Consider the following 18,255-nt stretch of genomic DNA (forward strand, 5'->3'; position numbering starts at 1 on the left):
ATGGCATGATAATGCAGCCAGTTCTGACACCCTGCATGCAGAAGTGATAGCCACCAAGAAGGCCACCTTCTGGGATAAAGCAAGGGAATCTCCCTGATATTTTCAAAGGGAGGTTTCTGCAGAACCGACAAAACCAAATTAAGATCCCAGGGCGGTAAGGGCGCGCGCACTGGCGGAGCCAGGTGCCGCACCCCCTGGATGAAATTCCGCACCAAGGAATGAGTAGCCAGAGGCTTCTGAAAGAAGATTGCTAACGCTGAAACCTGACCCTTGATGGTGCTCAAGGATAGTTTCTGCTCAACCCCCTTTTGCAGAAAAGCCAAAATTCGGGTCACCAAATAGGTACGTGGGGGAAATCCCAAAGATTCACACCACGCAATATAAGTCTTCCATGTGCGATAATAGACTTTGCTGGAAGTCGCTTTCCTTGCTTTAATTAGAGTAGGAATAACTGAAGCTGACAATCCTCTGTCCTTCAGTACCTGGGTCTCAATGGCCAGGCCGTTCACTATGACAGGTAGGATACCTCTATACCTCAATAGTAATGCCTTTTAGTAGTCTGCCACTGACTTCAGTCACCCTTACAGACATATAGTGACTTTAGATAGTCAGCTACCAAAACAAGCCTCCTGGTTTCTTATTCACAAAATCACACTCAAATTGGGGGATCTGTGACCTGTTATAGGATAGAGGGGGGACCCAGAAACCTGAGCGTCCGACCATCCCAGAGAGTGGCCCGCGTCCACCAACAAACCCGACAGGGGGAGAGGGGGAACATTCTACTCACCATACCGGAACCAGGCGGGCGCCAACTCCTGACAGAACCCCTCTCCACCGGGGTGGGGGGGCTGTCGACCAATACGGACGCCGTGACTCAGTTTGCAACTGGTCATTGGCGTCCAGGCGAGACGTTTAACTCGCAGGGTCAGTCCCTGTCCAGTGGGACTATGTCGCGGCCGACCCAGCGCGGAGCTATGGCCTGCACGCGCTCGTAGGCTGAACTGGGGTGACCACTGGATCTCAACATCCAGCCCGTCGCCCAGTTTCAGCATACTTGCTTGAAGATCTCACAGGAACACTGGAGAAGAAAAACTGCCTGAAAAAGTATTTCTAAAAAATCTTGCCAGGACCAAAGATCCCAGCAAGGAACTTAGGTCCTTACTCCTAACTAGACAGAAAAAAACTAACATCCTGTAGCAGAGAGAGAGAGGATATACCCTCTGGGACTGCCCCTAAGGTGTGGCCAGAACGTTTTCTTTCCTGTCTAGTCCTACTCCTGTAGAGGGCAGTATAACCCGAGTTGATATTAATCAAGGAGGACTACGTCTGTCAATGAGCGACAGAGAAAAAATTGTATTACAAAAAAATTGTACATAGAAGAAAATCACAAAAAAAAAAAAAAAAACCCTTATATATACACACACATACATGGAGTTAGGATGCCCTTACCTACACAAATACCTATTATGTGACATGTTTGGTTCCTCCTTACACACCAGGTATGGCCATTATTTAGGTTAAACTCTAAAGTGATGAGCTGTAAATGACTTTAACGTGTTACCAATTTAGAATTTTGGGTATTGTGAATTTCAGGCTATACAGAATTGTCACTTACTAATCCGACATAGTCAGTACTGCTTAATAATGCATTTAAGTAAAAGTCTTATTCATTCCTAGATAGCTGGTTCACATCTATTTTATGCAGCTTAATGTATTCTTAAAGTGATTGTAAAGTCTCATTTTTTTCTTTTTTTTTTTAAAAAAAAAAACAAGCATGTTTTAATTACCTCTTCTGTGTAGTGGTTTTGCAACTTGCTGTGCACCCGAGCTTTGGGGGCACTCGGGCCAAGCTGCAGCTCCCTCTATCCATTCAGACACGGAGCCGCCATTTGGCCCAGTCCCTCTCTCTCCTGATTGGCAGCCCCGGGAGCCAAATGCGCTGCTGCTGTGTCCCAGCCAATCAGGAGGGAGAGTCCCGAAGGGCCAAGGGACTTGTGGACATCGCTGGACACAAAAGGGGCTCAGGTAAGTATTAGGGGGCACCGGGGAGGCTGCTACACACAGAAGGCTTTTTATATGAATGCATAGGAATGCATTAAGATAAAAACCTTCTGCCTTTACAACTTCTTTAAAGATGAAATATATAGGGCCCATTCACACAGACATGCTGCAACTCTAATATCAAAAGAAAATCTTATAGATTACATTGTGTGTGTTTGCACTTCTGCAATCTAATTTTGTATGTTTAATAGAGAAGTAGGACCAAAGCTCTTTTGGCCCTACTTTTCCTGTAGGTCATAGGAGTGCACTTCATTCTGCACTCCTGCGATCTGTATTTAGCCACAGCACATTGGTCCAGGCTCTGGAGGGTTCCGTACTTAATGTTGAGAACCTCCCAGATGCCTGACTGGCAGCCTCAGCCAGCTGCTCCCATCCCCTTTACATCCTGGTGCTCCAGTGAGCGCTGGAGGGGCAGAGCAAAGAGCCGATTACTGACAGTCACTGGCTTTCTGCTCACTGACGACCGAGAACTGAGCGATCAGCAACCTTTGATTGCTCAGTCCACGGTGTTAAGGCGGTATCCACCTAGGTGGGCACGGATGTTTGTTTTTTTTCAAAACCAAAACTTCTCTTATAATAAACATTCATGAAAAGTTTTTAGGAGTTTTCAATATGACACATTGCTCCCTCATAAAATGGCTACTGGAGTAACGAGTGCATAGTTGTAAAAAATAGCTGACCGAGGCACTGCAGGTGGCAGAGGGGGAAATTTCACTTAAGCAGGTTGGTAATCACTGCCAAGGGTTTTGCAATGTTGACTTTGGGTGATCATGTATTTGACCAATTTACAAGTAAACTGTCTTTGTCTCAGTTTAATGGAATTATAAAGTTATACATGTGTTTTAGGATCCCATGGAAGTGCATTTATGCAAGTCCTATAAGTCAATTGTCTGGAGATTAAATTATATTGAACCCATTGAAATCTCTCCATTATAGTTAGAAGTAATACGACATTTTGCAGAACAACAAAGTGCCACCAGGAAATTGAATTCTATTAAGCCTTTGTGGAGGGTGAGCGCCTAGGGAGACTGCGCTTCAATTTTTTTCATCAATTCTCAACCATGCAGGTCATTTAGAAAGACCAAAACTTGTCCCCCACTGCCTACAATATCAGCACGAATGTCAAGATGCATAAATCTGAACATGGCTGCTTTCTATTCCCAATTTCCCATTCTGGCATAAAATGTAACAAACAATGCAACACAAACAAGATTGGCCCAGTTCAAGCTCTGCTCCTCATAAATATCTTATAACTGATTTGCATGTTTCCGATACAGAGCCCGGAGGGCTTTATAGGAGATGCGATGGTTGTATGGCTCACAGAAGCCTCAGAAATAATTTCAGATAAACAATACCATTAGGAATAGGTCTAGCCTGTGTATTTGCTGTGCTACAGGGAGATGCAAATGCCGGCTGCATGCTTGTAATGCGGCAGAGGGAAACTGTATGTCTGGGACCGGAGCAACGTGATCATCCCCCCCATGTACGTCACTGGGTCCCGCTTGTAGCTGCGGAGCCAGGAATAATCGCGTCACTCCTCAGACTCTGACGCCTTCATACTCGAAAGGTCTTGCGCTGATCCAGAAGCTGGTGCTGTGTGCCGAGCCTGCTCCCCGGCACAACAGAGGACACACACAGAATACTCAATAAGATAGCGAGAGTAGAGATGATTAAACGGGTTTCAAGCAACAACACGGTCTACCTTTCTTCGTTGTAAGATTAAGCTTTATGATGCCTGATGATTTCACAGCTGCCTAATAAAACAACTGCATAAAAGACCTGTTTAGGCTGCATTGCACCACTGCACACAGGATCAGGTAACAGATCCAAAGCACAGTCTGTCACACAGCACTGCACATCATCTCGCTGCATGTTGCTCAGTAATAGCATACACGGCAAGATCCACCTGTGCAAGGGTTTTAGACAGTTCCTTCAAAAAGTCACATTTCATTATAAAGGCATAACTAATACGGTAGAACAAAGAATAATCTAGACCAACCCCATTTATGAAATATTGCTGCTTTATGGGATGCGCATGATGCCTAATCCATCCAATTATAAGCCAGCCATAAACGGTTTGAATCTGCAGGAGGGTTCCCCCCATTAACACTGACTGACCCATGATTGCAGGAAAGAAAATCGCTCCATCTATGGTCGGCTTTTTTTTTTTTTTTTTCAAAGATTTATTGTAATGAAAAAGGAGAGAACATACAATGCAACATATTTCACACAGGCAAGTAGTCCGACTAACATTTCCATAATACAGAGTAAAGAGTGGATAGAATGACCTCATCAATAGTCTAGTAGTGAACAGCCATGTTGGTACATCTATCGCCTGTAAAGAATATTTCTCAGTTACATAATAAAAGCTAAAAATAGAAGAAAACGAACAAGGAAAAATAAAAATAAAAACAAGGACATCCTGGAATACATCTAAACAATGTATGAGAACAAAATACTAAAAGCACACACCTTCTCTTTTGTTCGCTTTTTTGGTTTAATGATCCATATAAAACATAGCCAGTTATTCCAATGTTATACGTAATAAAGATAAGAACTCTCCAACCTACAGTAGCGAGACTCTAACTTTCTTGATAGCTAAAGTTGCAACAATCTAGTAAGAACTAGATGTTTGGGAGCCACTCCTGGGGTGTCTATCTAACATTGCCAAATATTGATCATATTTTTTGGTGAATTCCTAGGAGTATAAGTGTTTTTTTCCCCTAACAAGGATAGTATTGACCTGTTGAATCCATTGCACGCACATCTGAGACTGATGCGACAACCTAAACCTTGCTATACATTTTCTATCTAAATAAAGCAGCCTAGTAAGAGATGTATATATAGGAGTAGAATATAGTTCCTCATCCAGACCTCCCAACAAGATCACTGGGTCAACGGCAAATTGGACTTAATATATATGGTTAATAATCGTCACCACCTGTCCAATACCTCACTAGTTTTGGACATTTCCATAGCATGTGTATGAAATCACCTCTTATGGGCTTGGCATTCAGGGCAAATGGGAGTCTCATACTTACCCCAAGCATGCAGCTGCCCTGAAGTTCTATATGTAGAATAGAGAATAAAAAGGTGGGACTGCTTCTGAGCTGCTGATATTGATACCAGGGGGCCAACAGCCAATATCAGCTCCAATCTCTCCCCATCTATTGGTCCAACATCCCTATCCCACTATCCTCAGCAGGGCAGAAGATCAGAGGCCTTTAGCTGGACTTTGATTACAAGCAGATAACCATAAGCAATGGCAGGTGCAGCTGATTGTCAGGCTGGCATTCTTTTAGGCAGTCCCTATTGTTTACTGTATAATGGGACTGATAGCAGAAGTGTCTGGCCTCTCTATGAACCTAATGGAAACCACCTGTCAAAAACAGATAACATGGGTTATGCTGCCACACATGGCTATCCAACCATTGGATTTTAATTTTACATCCTTTTTTTAGCTGAATTGAAAAACAGTTCAATCACTGCAGCTTTCTTTTTATTTAATCTTCTGTGGTAGACATTCTAATTGATTTCTATCAGATTCTCATTGATTTTTACTTTTATTATTGTGCTGTTTATTCTTATTGCCTTTTAGATCCGTGTTATACGTTTAAAGGCATTTAATCAAAAGAAGAAAAATGTAATAGCCTTAAGCTTACCAATTCCTAGATGTGATATCTGAACCTGTTTTTTTATTCAGGCTTTTTTCTGTTTATGTTTGCCTGGTGATCCTGCCAATAACACACTTCCTGTCCTTGGGTGACACTCACCATACTGTATTTGTATGGAGGAGCAATGTTGTCACCCTATGGCAGGAAGGGTGTTAGGAATACAAAATACCTCCACCTGTCCCTTAACTTAGGTGGAGTGGCAGGGGTAGATGCTCTGTAATCCAGAGAAGTGAGTTGGTAAGGGCCAATAACACCGGTTGGGATTTCACTGCAATACCAGCATGGTACATTTGAAGATAGGAGCTCACTGAATTTCTGGCAGGTTAGCAGGTACTTTTCTGTATGTTGCACCATCGTTGTTAGGCTGCTAGGTTTAGCGAGACAAATTTTGTTTTTTGTCTCTCCTGTAATCAGCAGAAGTATTTGTGTGAGAATGCTAAGGCTCCATGCACACTAGGAGCAGAAAAAATGACAGAACCCCTGGCAGAAAAGGCAGCATAAAAAAAAGTGGCATAAAAAATGCCCATAGAGTTTATGGGCGTTTGCTTTTACAAGTGTTTTTTTTTCCAAAACATTCCGCTCTTCTCATTTTTCAAAGTACACTTGAAAATGTAAATGCTCCTAAACACCGTGTTTATGAGCGTTTTTTCTGCTTGAAAGCTTCTCTCAAAACAGAATTCAGAAGGGTTTTTCTTCTGCCTCTAATGCCGGTGTAACGTGAGAATTACCTACCCCGTGAGAAAAACCTACCCTCGTCACTTCCGGCCAGGAACAGCTGAGCAGCGCAGCATTGCGCATGCTCACAGCCCCGGATACCTAATGGGACAACAGAGGAGCTGACTAGTGCGCATGCGCACTAGTATGGAAATATGCCGGTGTAGCGTGAAGAAAATCTACCCACGCCGCGGTTACATAAAACAGCTGGGCTGCATTATGAGTCATCTCCGCTCCTGTCCCTGTCACTTCCCTGCTCTCGGCAAGTAAATATAAAAGCGGCTGGCGGCTCCGTGATTTATGTTTTCATACACCCGCCGCCGCTTTTATATTTACTTGCCGAGATCAGGGAAGTGACAGGGACAGGAGCGGAGATGACTCGTATTGCAGCACAGTTATTTTAATGTAACCGCCGCATTACATACAGTGCCGTGAACCGGAAGTGACGAGGGGTAGGTTTTTCTCACGGGTAGGTAATTCTCACGGAACACCGGGCCTAAAATATGCCTCTAAAATGTACTAATGTGCATGGACACATAAGAATCTATTGAGCTGCTTCTACATGCAGGAGAAAAAAACTCCCACAAAACTCCTAGAGAAGCAGCGTTTTTTTTAGAACCGGTGTGCATAGACCCTAAAACCTGGTACACATGATGAGACTATCGGACGAATGATCGTCAGTTTTTTTTTTTTTTTCCATGACAGTCTCCTATTATTAGCTTATTAAAGTGACAAAAATGTTCATACGACAGAATAAAAATTCGGAAGTGATGTAATGTGTTGTAATGTATCTGAATTGTATTGTATTTTCGAACAACAACGCTACTGATTAAGTGAAAATCGTATGATCTGTTATCGTAAGAGAAAAGTTTACATGCTTTGGAGAATATCGGATGAGCTGTCGTGGTCGCTTCAAAAGTGGTATTTTTTGTGCGATTCTCTGATTGTGTGTATGGGCTACCAGGGTGTTCTAGGCTCTGCGGGTCACAACTCTATCTGCTTCCTCCTGTTTTCTGGAGCTTTCCAGAACATAGTGGGTGGGAGAGTCTGATCAGCAGCCTAAATATTTAGGTAACTCCAAACAATCCCTGGGGGGGGGGGGGGGGGCAGAAGGTAGTTCGGGAGGGTATAAATAGTTTGGGGCCTCAGAGAGCACAGTTCTTTTCCCTAGAGAAGAGGTTTCCAGCCAGGAGGGCTGCCAGCTTCCCTGGCCATCTTGCTGAGGATCCTGTCTACTCATAAATGCCCCAGCTGTGCTCAACTGAGGAGCCTATCTTTCTAAAAGTCCTTGAAAGCCAAAAAAAGGGGCGCCACTAGGGATCTTATCTGGGAACTCCACAGAGGAGTCTGCCAGCTCAGGTGTGAAGGAGAAATCCAAGCCTTGGGGACACTGAGTACATACTAAAAAGAGAAGAAGGTGATGACTGTTACTGCTGCTAACCCCTACCATACTTAGTTAAGGCCTGATACACACTTTTTGATATTTGTTTTTCATTCAACAGGCTGAACGGAAAAAAAAAAAACTGAAGAGCTCCGGAGGAGCTGCTGTACTATGTGATGTTAGTATACGGATCCCCCCCCCCCCCCCCGAGCTATTGTGTTTGGACTGCAGGACTGTCGTCTCCCCCCCCCCGCCCCCAACCAAAACACGGCGGTCAGCACTCTCAGCCATTGGCTGAGAGCTCTGATTGGATGCCGATCAGCAGCCCTTTTTCGGTCATGCCCTTTCGACAGAAGCCGGCCGAATGGCTGGCTTCTGTCGGACCCGCTGGTGTAGACACAGGCTGAATGTCGGCCAGCTTCTATTGAACCGCCTGACATTCGGGCCATGTGTATGGCCTCTAAGGCTTGCTTGGCCTGGGACATTGCAAAAAGGTGTACCAGTGCCACCCACTTAATGTCTTAATAGTTGGAGGGCCGTGTTAAGAAGCTGCTGTTAAGGGGATAGCGTTATCACATTCTTGTTAAGTGTTCTGGAGAGTCCCACAATTCCCTAATCCCCATTCGATTTGACCTGCAACAGAAACTTCTAAAAAGGCAACCCTTAGGCTCCATGCTTGGCTTAAAAATCGCTGCTACTAGAGGAGTTTTGTGTTCTGCATGTAGAAGCAGCTGAATGTTATTCTATGTGTCCATGCACATAAAGATAATTACAGGCATATTTTGAGCTCAACATTTAGAGGCAGGAAAAAAAAAAAACTTCTGGTTTGCGTTTCTGATTGGAGCTTACTGGCAGAAAAAACGCAAAACTTTCCTAAACACATCTAAACTTTGTATAAAAAACGCTCTATATAAAAGTTTTTTTCTATTAGGGGAACTGACATTTTTTAAGCCTAGTGTGCATGGAGCCTTGGACTGTTTCTTGAGGCAGAAGAGTGAAGCTGCTGTTTGCCTGGCATATGTGTGCATTCTGTGTAAATGGTACACAAGACAAGAATTGAATTACCCTTTTTCAGATTTGACTGCAAAAATAGAAGTAGGCTTTATCATTTTTTGAGGTGGTGCATGTTAAAACTCTTGATTTCTTTGATCAATTGATTGAAACCGTCTGAAGGGGCAGAAAGATTGTTTCATGTGTGGCCACCAACACTGACCTAAATATACAAACTGCAGTGGGGGCCCATAATAATACACAATGTTGCAAATTCAAGTGATTATACTTGATTATACTAGATTTCTACTACCTGTATAATTAGATAAATTGTCGTACATACAAAACCCAGAATCAGCCGAGGAGGACTTGGCCACTGTCATATGCACAGCAGCACAATTAAGGCCTTATAGCACTCAGAATCTACAGACTGCCCCTCCCCGTCCTCAGATCCATTCTATTAGAGCTGCAGACATACAAACGCATGACTCATATGAACACCAAATGAAATATTGCCAGATTTGAATTGATTATCTCGTATAATCAACTGGCTCCTTATTTTTTCCCTTTTCTTCTGCTGCATTGACTTATATATCCCAACCAGAGTTTTGGCTCTACTTTTACAGCAGCCATTGGAGCACCAAACAAGGCAGTCTCACTCCTCTCTCTGTAATATAAAATAAAAAACAAATTCATTTACAGTTACAAGGCCTTCTCATAAAGACAGTGGGCTTATGATTTTTAAACCCAAGCACTGGCCAGTTTTCCTCTGCTGGACTACAGTACACCTCCCCTTTAAGTAATGGAGATGAGAAAGGGTCCGTGTATTGTAGTCCAGCAAAAGAGAACTGGGCAGGGCTGAGAACATTGCAAAATATGTTTTTTTATTTTATTAGCTGTATTACACTTTTATTTCATGAGGGCAATTCATCTCTACAGCTTGCACCATAAAGAAAGAGGGTACATGCTACAGAGGCAACCGACACCTTACAGAGGTAACTTACACCTTACAGAGACAGCCTTTAACCTATAGTAAGTTGTGCTACAAAAAAAAAAAAAAAACTCTTTTTACGCTGACATCATCTGTATAACAAACAGTGTTAATTTCTTCTACTAAAATATTTTTGTCGACTAAAATACGACTAAAACTTAAACAATTCAGATGACTAAAATACAACTAAAACTAAAATGGCATGTTAGTCATAAGACTAAAATACAACTAAAAGTAAAATTACATTTTAGTCAAAAGACTATGACTAAAACTAAATTGAAATTTCACATAATAATTAACACTACTCTGCTGGCCATTTCTAAATCGGTACCACAATTCCATCCATTACCTTTAAAAACCGCACATTAAAATTTAAACTTGCATTGCACTATCGCATAGGCAAAAGTAGGGGGCATCTACTAAGCTGCTGAAAGAGAAAAAATAGGAAAAAGGCTTTTCTAATATTTTTTCTTAATATTGGTAATATATTCACGTAATGTGTGCGATGACATTACAGCCAATGGAGTTTACAGTTTTTTGGGGTTTTTTGTATTTTACGGTTGCACTTCTGTTTGTTAAAAGCAATATTTTTGTTTGTTTATGAAACTTGGTTTTGATTACAAATACGTTCTATACCGTATATACTTGAGTATAAGGCCCCGTTCACACTGGGGCGACGCTACTTCCCGGGGCGACCTCACAGGTCGCGGCGCGCTGCTCGCACCGCGACCTCGGAGCGGCCGGCACGGACTTCATAACATTGAAGTCAATGCAGGTCGCTCTGGGTCGCCCCAAAGAAGCTCCGGACCCTTTTTCTAAGTCGGAGCGACTTGTGTCGCTCCTATTAGAACGGGTCCACAGCTTCTCTGTGGAAGGCGACCTACGGCGACCTGTCAGGCGACCAGGTCGCCTGACAGGTCGCCCCAGTGTGAACGGGGGCTAAGACAACCCGAATATAAGCCAAGGCACCTAATTTTACCACAAAAAACTGGGAAAACTTATTGACTCGAGTATAAACCTAGGGTGGGAAATGCAGTAGCTACCGGACCCATGTGGACCACCACAAGACCCAAAACAGGGGCTGCGGGCATGGTGCAGGGGCTGCGAACATGGTACAGGAGATGCAGGGCTGTGGGCATGGCACAGGAGATGTAACAGGCATGGCACAGGAGATGGTACAGGCATGGCACAGGAGATGGCACAGATGATACAGGCATTGCACAGGAGATGCAGTGCTGCGGGCATGGCACAGGAGATGCAGGGGCTGCGGAGGAGTCTCACATACCTTTACGCCTTACATTTAAAAATGCCGCCGCCCGGCGCCAACACGTCACTGAGCATGCGCCGTCTGCCCAGGAATAGCCAAACGTGTATAGGCTTTCCTGAGCGGTGGCGGTGCATGGGCACTGACCTGGGAAAAGGTAAGCGAGACCGTGACTCGAGTATAAGCCGAGGGGGGCTTTTTCAGCATAAAAAACCATGCTGAAAAAGTCAGCTTATACTTGAGTATATACGGTATATCACAATGGCTAAATCTGTGTCTGTGGTGCATGTTCAAACCTTAATATCAAATAATAACATATTAGATTTTTACTCCAGAAGTATATAATTCATTAAGAAAATCAAGAGAAATGTTGAAATAATCCGTTACAATTAACCTAAACCTATTTGATTTGTAGTTGACTAAAATGTATGAGATTTTAGTCAACTAAAATGTACTGGGGATTTTAGTCGACTAAAATAGGACTAAAATTAAAATTCAGATGACTAAAATACGACCAATACGTCAAAAGACTAAAACGAAATCAACATTTGCTGCCAAGATTAACACTGATACCAAACATGCGACACCTGCACTAAATTTGCAATTATAAAGACAGACACCTTCTTTTAAGCACACAATCTAAGTCTACATTCTCCTGTAAATTATTGAGGTTTGTAAGACCTTAACATTTGACAGCGAAAGAAAACACTTTGTTCCTGCATAACGTTAGTGTCTCGCTGCAAGAGATGCATTTTACAGAGTGTATCGATCCCTAAAGCAGAGTTTATGGCGTAACAGTCCCTTTGGGAGATATACAGCATACGTCTCTATGTGAGTCAGACCTGCGGAGCCTCATTAGAGGATCAAACCAGTTAACACAATAAGCAAGCCTTTAACTCTCTAGAAACTACTGCCCAATCAGCCAGAGACATAAACCACTTTTCCAGCAACACAAATTTTGGCTTAAGCCTGTTTCTTTTTTCGGTTACTGAAGAATTTGCAGACACTGCATTAATACAGCAGTGCAAAATTATTAGGTGTTAAACAGCACCACCTAGCAAAACGATAATTTACAGAACTGCTATGGTACCAAAGCCATCTGCTCTGAAGCTGCCTGTCACCTAGATGCAGGGTACATGGCCATTTTTGTTAGAATAACTAAGCAAGAGAAAACGGGCGGATCAGAGCTTGTTCACCCCACAACGCTGCCTTGACCCTCCGTTCACTTTGACTGCGGCTTTGAAATCATGCAACTTCATATGAAATCGCACAATTTCAAAGCTGTATGTCAGTGTGATTTCGGCTGTGACTTCTTTGTGGCTTTGCGTACAGATGTCTATCCAAGTCACACCCAAAATCGGCAAAAGTAGTGCAAAAACTACTTTTTTTCAATTCGGTGCGGCACCAAATTAACCGCTTGCCAACCGCCCGTCGCAGTTGTACGGCGGCAGTCTGGCGCTCCCAGGCAAAGTGCCGTAAGTGTACGGAGCTAGGCGATGATCTCGCGCGCCACCGGAGGCGCGCTCCCGCCCCCGCTCGTCGGCGTCAGTGCGTGTGACCAGCGGCTCCGATGGCCGCCGGCCACTTGCGATCTCCTGCTGCAGTGAGAGAAGGACAGGCGGCTGATGTAAACACAGCCGTAAACACAGCCGTCTGTCATTCTCACTAAAGTAATCACAGAGGCTATGCGATCCTGCTATGTAGGATCGCATGTCTCTGATTACATCACAAGCCACGCCCCTCCACAGTTAGAATCACGCCCCTAGGGACACACTTAACCCCTTGTTAACCAGTAAAGTTAACCCCCTTCCCTGCCAGTGTCATTTTTACAGTAACAGTGCATATGTATAGCACTGATTACTGTAGTAATGTCACTGGTACTCCCAAAAGTGTCAAAAATGTCAGTCAGGGGTCCGATCTGTCCGCCGCAATGTCGCAGTCCCGCAAAAAAAAAAAAAAGACCGCCGCCATTACTAGTTAAAAAAATAAATAAATAAATAAAAATGACATAAACCTTTCCCGTAGTTAGTAAACGCAATAACTTTTACCAAAAATATGTAGCAGAAAGCAAATTGGCCTAAAATGTTAAAAAAATTAGATTTTTTTTTTTCTTTTGAGAATTTCATATAATTCATATAATTCGTGGGAAAATTCATCATCAGGTACGGAAAGTGACGACACATCGATCCGTTGGAAATGCTGAAGAATCATTTGATAAACTTCCCAAATTCCACAAGCTATGTACCAGAAAGAGACATCAGAATTGTCACTGTCGTCACTTTCCGTACCTGATGACGAATTTTCCCACGAATCGCTATCGCTCAGTTCTTCAAGTAACTCTGTTTCGCTGTCGCTGTTTTCCAGTTTGTCTAAAAGCGCTTCTGCGCAAAAAGAGCGCTTTTTGGACGCCATGGTCATTCAAAATTTCCCAAGCACAAAGAACTGGAAAAGTACAGGCAGGGCACTGGAAAAGTCACCAGGTGCAATCCTGTGGTGAAATGGCATGATACATCGCAACGCTCACAGGAGGGACCTGGAAGACAGGTGCCGGCAATCGGCCGTGCACAGAGCGGGAAGAGAGAGTGAGGATGCCGGGGAGGATGGCCGGGGATCGCAGGGAAGGTGAGTAACATTCTGGGGTAATCCAGAGTGTGGCTCGGGGTTACCACTTTTGGTACTGAAAGTTACCTCCGAGCCACACTTTGTAGCAGATTCCTACCTTTTCTTTTTCTGAAGAAATAGCTGTTTGTCTGTGTCCATGTACAAAGGGAGTCTGTATGGGAGTGGCTTTATAATCATCAATCAGCTGCTGCACCTGCAGGGTTCTAAAGAGGAAATTGGCAGGGTCTGCATCCCTTTAGATGTGATTTTAGTTTGGAGTATCTTACCAAAAACTACATTTTTGTTGCAGGGGATGCAAAAATCGGACTTGTATCTTAATGCAGACTTCTGGGCAGATCAGTGAGCCAATCACACTAGTAGGAAATTACATTTTCAGTGGGCGTTCTGCATACAATCTGTGTACAGAACACCTCCAGGTTGCCATATTGCATTGCATTTTGCAGAAAGTTACAGCACTGCATACAGAAAAAGAAAGGTCATTTTTAAAAACATTAAATTACAATATGACTTGTGTTGCAATTGTATGCGCTATATATTTTTTTAATATTTGCTAATTTTTTGCTCTTGAAAGTGGAGTTTCACTGCTTGGGTATGTTGTACTAGAGACTGTCTTTAACCACTTAAGCCCCGGAAGATTTTACCCCCTTCCTGACCAGGGCCTATTTTGCGATTCGGCACTGCGTGACTTTAACGGACAATTGGTCGTGCGACGCTGTACCTAAACTAATTTGGCGTCCTTTTTTTCCCACAAACAGAGCTTTCTTTTGGTGGGATTTTTTGATCATGCGCTATAAACAAAAAAAGAGCATACATTTTGCAAAAGTAACAATATTGTTTTATATGAAATTCCCCAAAAAAATGCAAAAATCTAAATTTTTTAACATTTTAGGCCAATTTCTTTTTTTTTTACCATATGTTTGGTTAAAAAAAAAAAAAAAAAATCGCAAGAAGCGTATTTTGATTGGTTTGCGCAAAAGTTATTGCGTTTACTAACAAAAGGGAAAAATTTTTGTCATTTTTGCTGGGTTTTTTTTGCGCGTAATGGCGGCGACCTGCGATTTTTTTTTACGGGACTGCGACATTGGGGCGGACAGATCGGACCCTTGACTGACATTTTTGACACTTTTGGGGTTACCAGTGACATTACTACAGTAATCAGTGCTATATATATATATATATATATATATATGCACTTTTACTGTAAAAATTACACTAGCAGTGAAGGAGTTTACTTTATTGGAGAGGGAGGGGTTAAGTGTGTCCTAGGGGCATGTTTCTAACTGTGATTGGCTGTGGCTTGATGTGTAAGAACAGTGATCAACTGTCCTACATAGTAGAACCGTTTGATCATCATTCTTACACAGGGAGAACTGACAGGCGGTTTTGTTTACACTAGCCACCTGCCTTTCTCCCGCTGTCACGGACGATCGCGAGTGCCCGACGGACATCGGGTCCGCCGGGCACACGCACGGGGGGTCCATGACCGCCTCCGGCAACGCGCGCTCGCTCCCAAAACCCTCACAGGCTAGCGACGTAGCCCTACGTTACTCTGCCTGTGAGGGGCTGACTGCCGACGTAAATAGTCGTGCGGCAGTCGGCAAGTGGTTAATAAAGGTTTCTTTGGATTTAAAAAAACACAAAAAAAAAGTGCTACTAAATTCTGTTTTAAACAGAAAACCTATTCAAACATGCATCCCTAACTCAAAAAAAGTATCTTGCTCTCAGCCTCCTCCAAATCTCCAAATAATAGTTTTGGCTGCAGGCAAAACTTTTTTTTCCCCCCATTTAGGATAAAGGGAGGGTTATAACCCGTCAGATTTATTTTTCACTATCTGTGTCCCATTGCAGAGCTTTACCTACACTTCCTGTCCCATAGCCAAACAGGAAGTGACAGAAGTCCCGGCAAATGAAGGGAATTTATTGGGGACCCCAAGGTCACCAGAACTAGTGTCCCCGTTGGAAGATTTCCCCTCTATTGCTTTTCTGAGGACAACCCAAAATTTGGGTAATTTATTTTGCTTTCAATGATAATGGTAAACAGGACTAATAGAGAGGCTGAATCTCCCTAATGGGGGCACAGACAGCAATAAAAACTGACAGGGACTCTAATCCTTCTCCACTTTATCCAAATGTAAAAAAAAAAAGTTTTGCCTTTAGTTATATTTTAAGTATTGGATGTGTATTGATACTTTTTGGAAAATAAGGATATTGCTTAGAGCCACTTTAAACATATACTGTATGTGGAGGTGCATTTTTATCACTATGAATGCAAAGAGCAACATGGTCGAATGCTCCTTTTGTAAGCATCAGGGCTCAACAAATTATAGCTAAAGGCAGTCCTCCTGATAAGTGTAGGACTGATCTAAGATAATGTCAGAAACAATGAACGAGGAACAGATGCAGGATCTCATCCATAAATGAAAACAAATTGCCTTTCCGCATAAGAGTGCATGGTCTTACTTCTCATACACTACAGGTGAGTTAAAAGCTTAGATATTGTTGTGATCATAGAGCCCTGTTCTCAGTCAAAGGTTACAGTGTAATGTAGGGGTATAGAAACCAGACTGTAGCTGTCACCTTTAGTTTCCACTACAGATACAAAAATGATATCTGGCAAAAGCATGGTTACATTGGCTTTCCCTTCCTTCATAATATATAACCCCTGATGCAAAGGTGACAGCAGGGGCGTACCAACATGGGGACGGGGACAGTCCACCACGGGTGCCACACTTTGGGGGGGGGGGGGGGGGGAGTCAGTGGCGATGCTATAAGGGATGCACTCCGCACCCGGTTTGGGTGATACCCGCCAAAGGTGACACCATCCTGAGTGCGGCAAGAGCCTTGGCTGTTCACCGCACTCAGGGTGGCAGTTTATCTTTCAGCCAGAACATCCCCCCTGGCACCGCGGCCACGCTAGCCTGGTTTGGTTTGTGTTTTCCTCCTTGCTCCTCCAACCACTGCAGCGGATGCCAAGCCAGGCCTGTCACAACTCTCCGCGTGGGTGGCGCGGCTGCACACTGTGTCCTCCGGGCCACCCTAGCTGCAGCCCGGGTGTTTCTGAGGCTGGGCCGCTGGCCCTAGGGAGGGGTGGCAGATTGCGGTGGAATTGCCCTCTGCCACCTGAGGTGGGCTTGTGATCAGGGGTTGTGGGTTGGCAAGGTGTCTGCTGCCCAGTCCCCTGAGCTGGTGTGAGAAGAGAAAGGGGTGTTTGTGTCTGCCGCCCTGAGCTGGTTTGATAATGGGGGAGGTTGCAGTGTCCACCACTACCCACTGATGTATTCACTCCCTGCTTTTAGTTTAAAGGGTGATTCAGTGATTTTCAGTAACATTCACCAAAGAGTAATTTTTTTGATGTGACTTTACTTGCTTGCTGTTCCATATTTTGTTTGTTGTTTTTCCAATGCAGCTTTGAAAATGCCCCCTCTAGTGGTGATCAGGGATTGTGAGCAGAACCCTTCATACCATTAATGTGAGCCCAGAAGTAGCGTAAAGTAAATTTTGCAAGAGGGGGGGGGGCCCTGACCAGTGATGGGACAAGATCTTCTGGTGCCCAGGGCGAAAATGCCAAACTGCCCCCCATACCAGTTTATTGCAAACTAGTCAAGAGCATATTTAGAATATAATAATTGAAATTAGGTTTATGACCGGGTAACGCCTGAATCGCACAGATACATTAAACTATCCCTATTGACCTGCGACTTATATTTTGTAAAACCAAACATTTATACAGTACATTATGTGGCTTAAAGAGGTTGTAAACCTCTGAAATTAAAAATATTCGGAACATAACCTTCAATAGTGTGTACTAGCCTCAATCCAAAGCACCTAGTGTGGTTCATATCTGCTCTCTCCTCCCTCTGTTATCTGCATGAGTCCCAACACCACAGCATTCTGGGGGACAACCCGCTTCCATCCCCCCTCTAGCACACACAAGGTGATTGACAGCCTCAGCAGCAAGTTTCCCAATGAGACTGTGGGGAGGTGGGTGTGTCCATTCCCTCCACTCAGGTCTCAGTTTACACTCCGCTCCCTGCTGTGCAGTGTGCGACATCTTATCTCCACCTGTTGCCTTATGGAGCACAGAGATGTGGTGTAAAATGTGTGTTTTAGGAGGCTGTAGAGAAGAGAAGCGGCAAATAAACAGGTCCAACTTTCGTAGGAGGATTTGTTTTATCTTTGTCTCACACCCGAGGCTAGTCAGCTTCCGGGTTTTACTGTCAAAGCTTTATTGAACAAGCTGAAGTTAGAAGCTGATTGGTTACCATGCACAGCTCCACCAGATTCTGCATGCTGTAGTTTTAGTAAATATCCCCCCGATATGTCCAAAGAAACACAAAAGAGGTAAAGTGCAACATTAGAACAGTCATCCACACAATACAAATAAAGTAAATGGGAGCCTGCAGACTTACAATTAAATTGCATTTCAAATGTTTGTGAAGCACAAAACAAAAATCACTTCACAGGAGCCCTAATGGATTTGTATGGAGTTCTTAGATAAGGGGACTTTTGTTGAAGTCATGCGTTTCTTCAGGTTTGGTTGGCCTGGTATAAATGGACT

The 18,255-nt window shown here is 43.6% G+C and overlaps 1 protein-coding gene across 6 annotated transcripts in view; it reads right to left on the reverse strand.

Annotated features, from left to right (window-relative positions):
* The window catches only part of TANC2 (tetratricopeptide repeat, ankyrin repeat and coiled-coil containing 2), a 773,447-nt gene that overhangs the window by 194,421 nt on the left and 560,771 nt on the right, over positions 1-18,255 (reverse strand). The window lies entirely within an intron of this gene.

This window comes from Pelophylax lessonae (assembly GCF_965119305.1).
Source record: "Pelophylax lessonae genome assembly, chromosome: 11".
In the NCBI taxonomy this organism is placed as follows: Eukaryota; Metazoa; Chordata; class Amphibia; order Anura; family Ranidae; genus Pelophylax; species Pelophylax lessonae.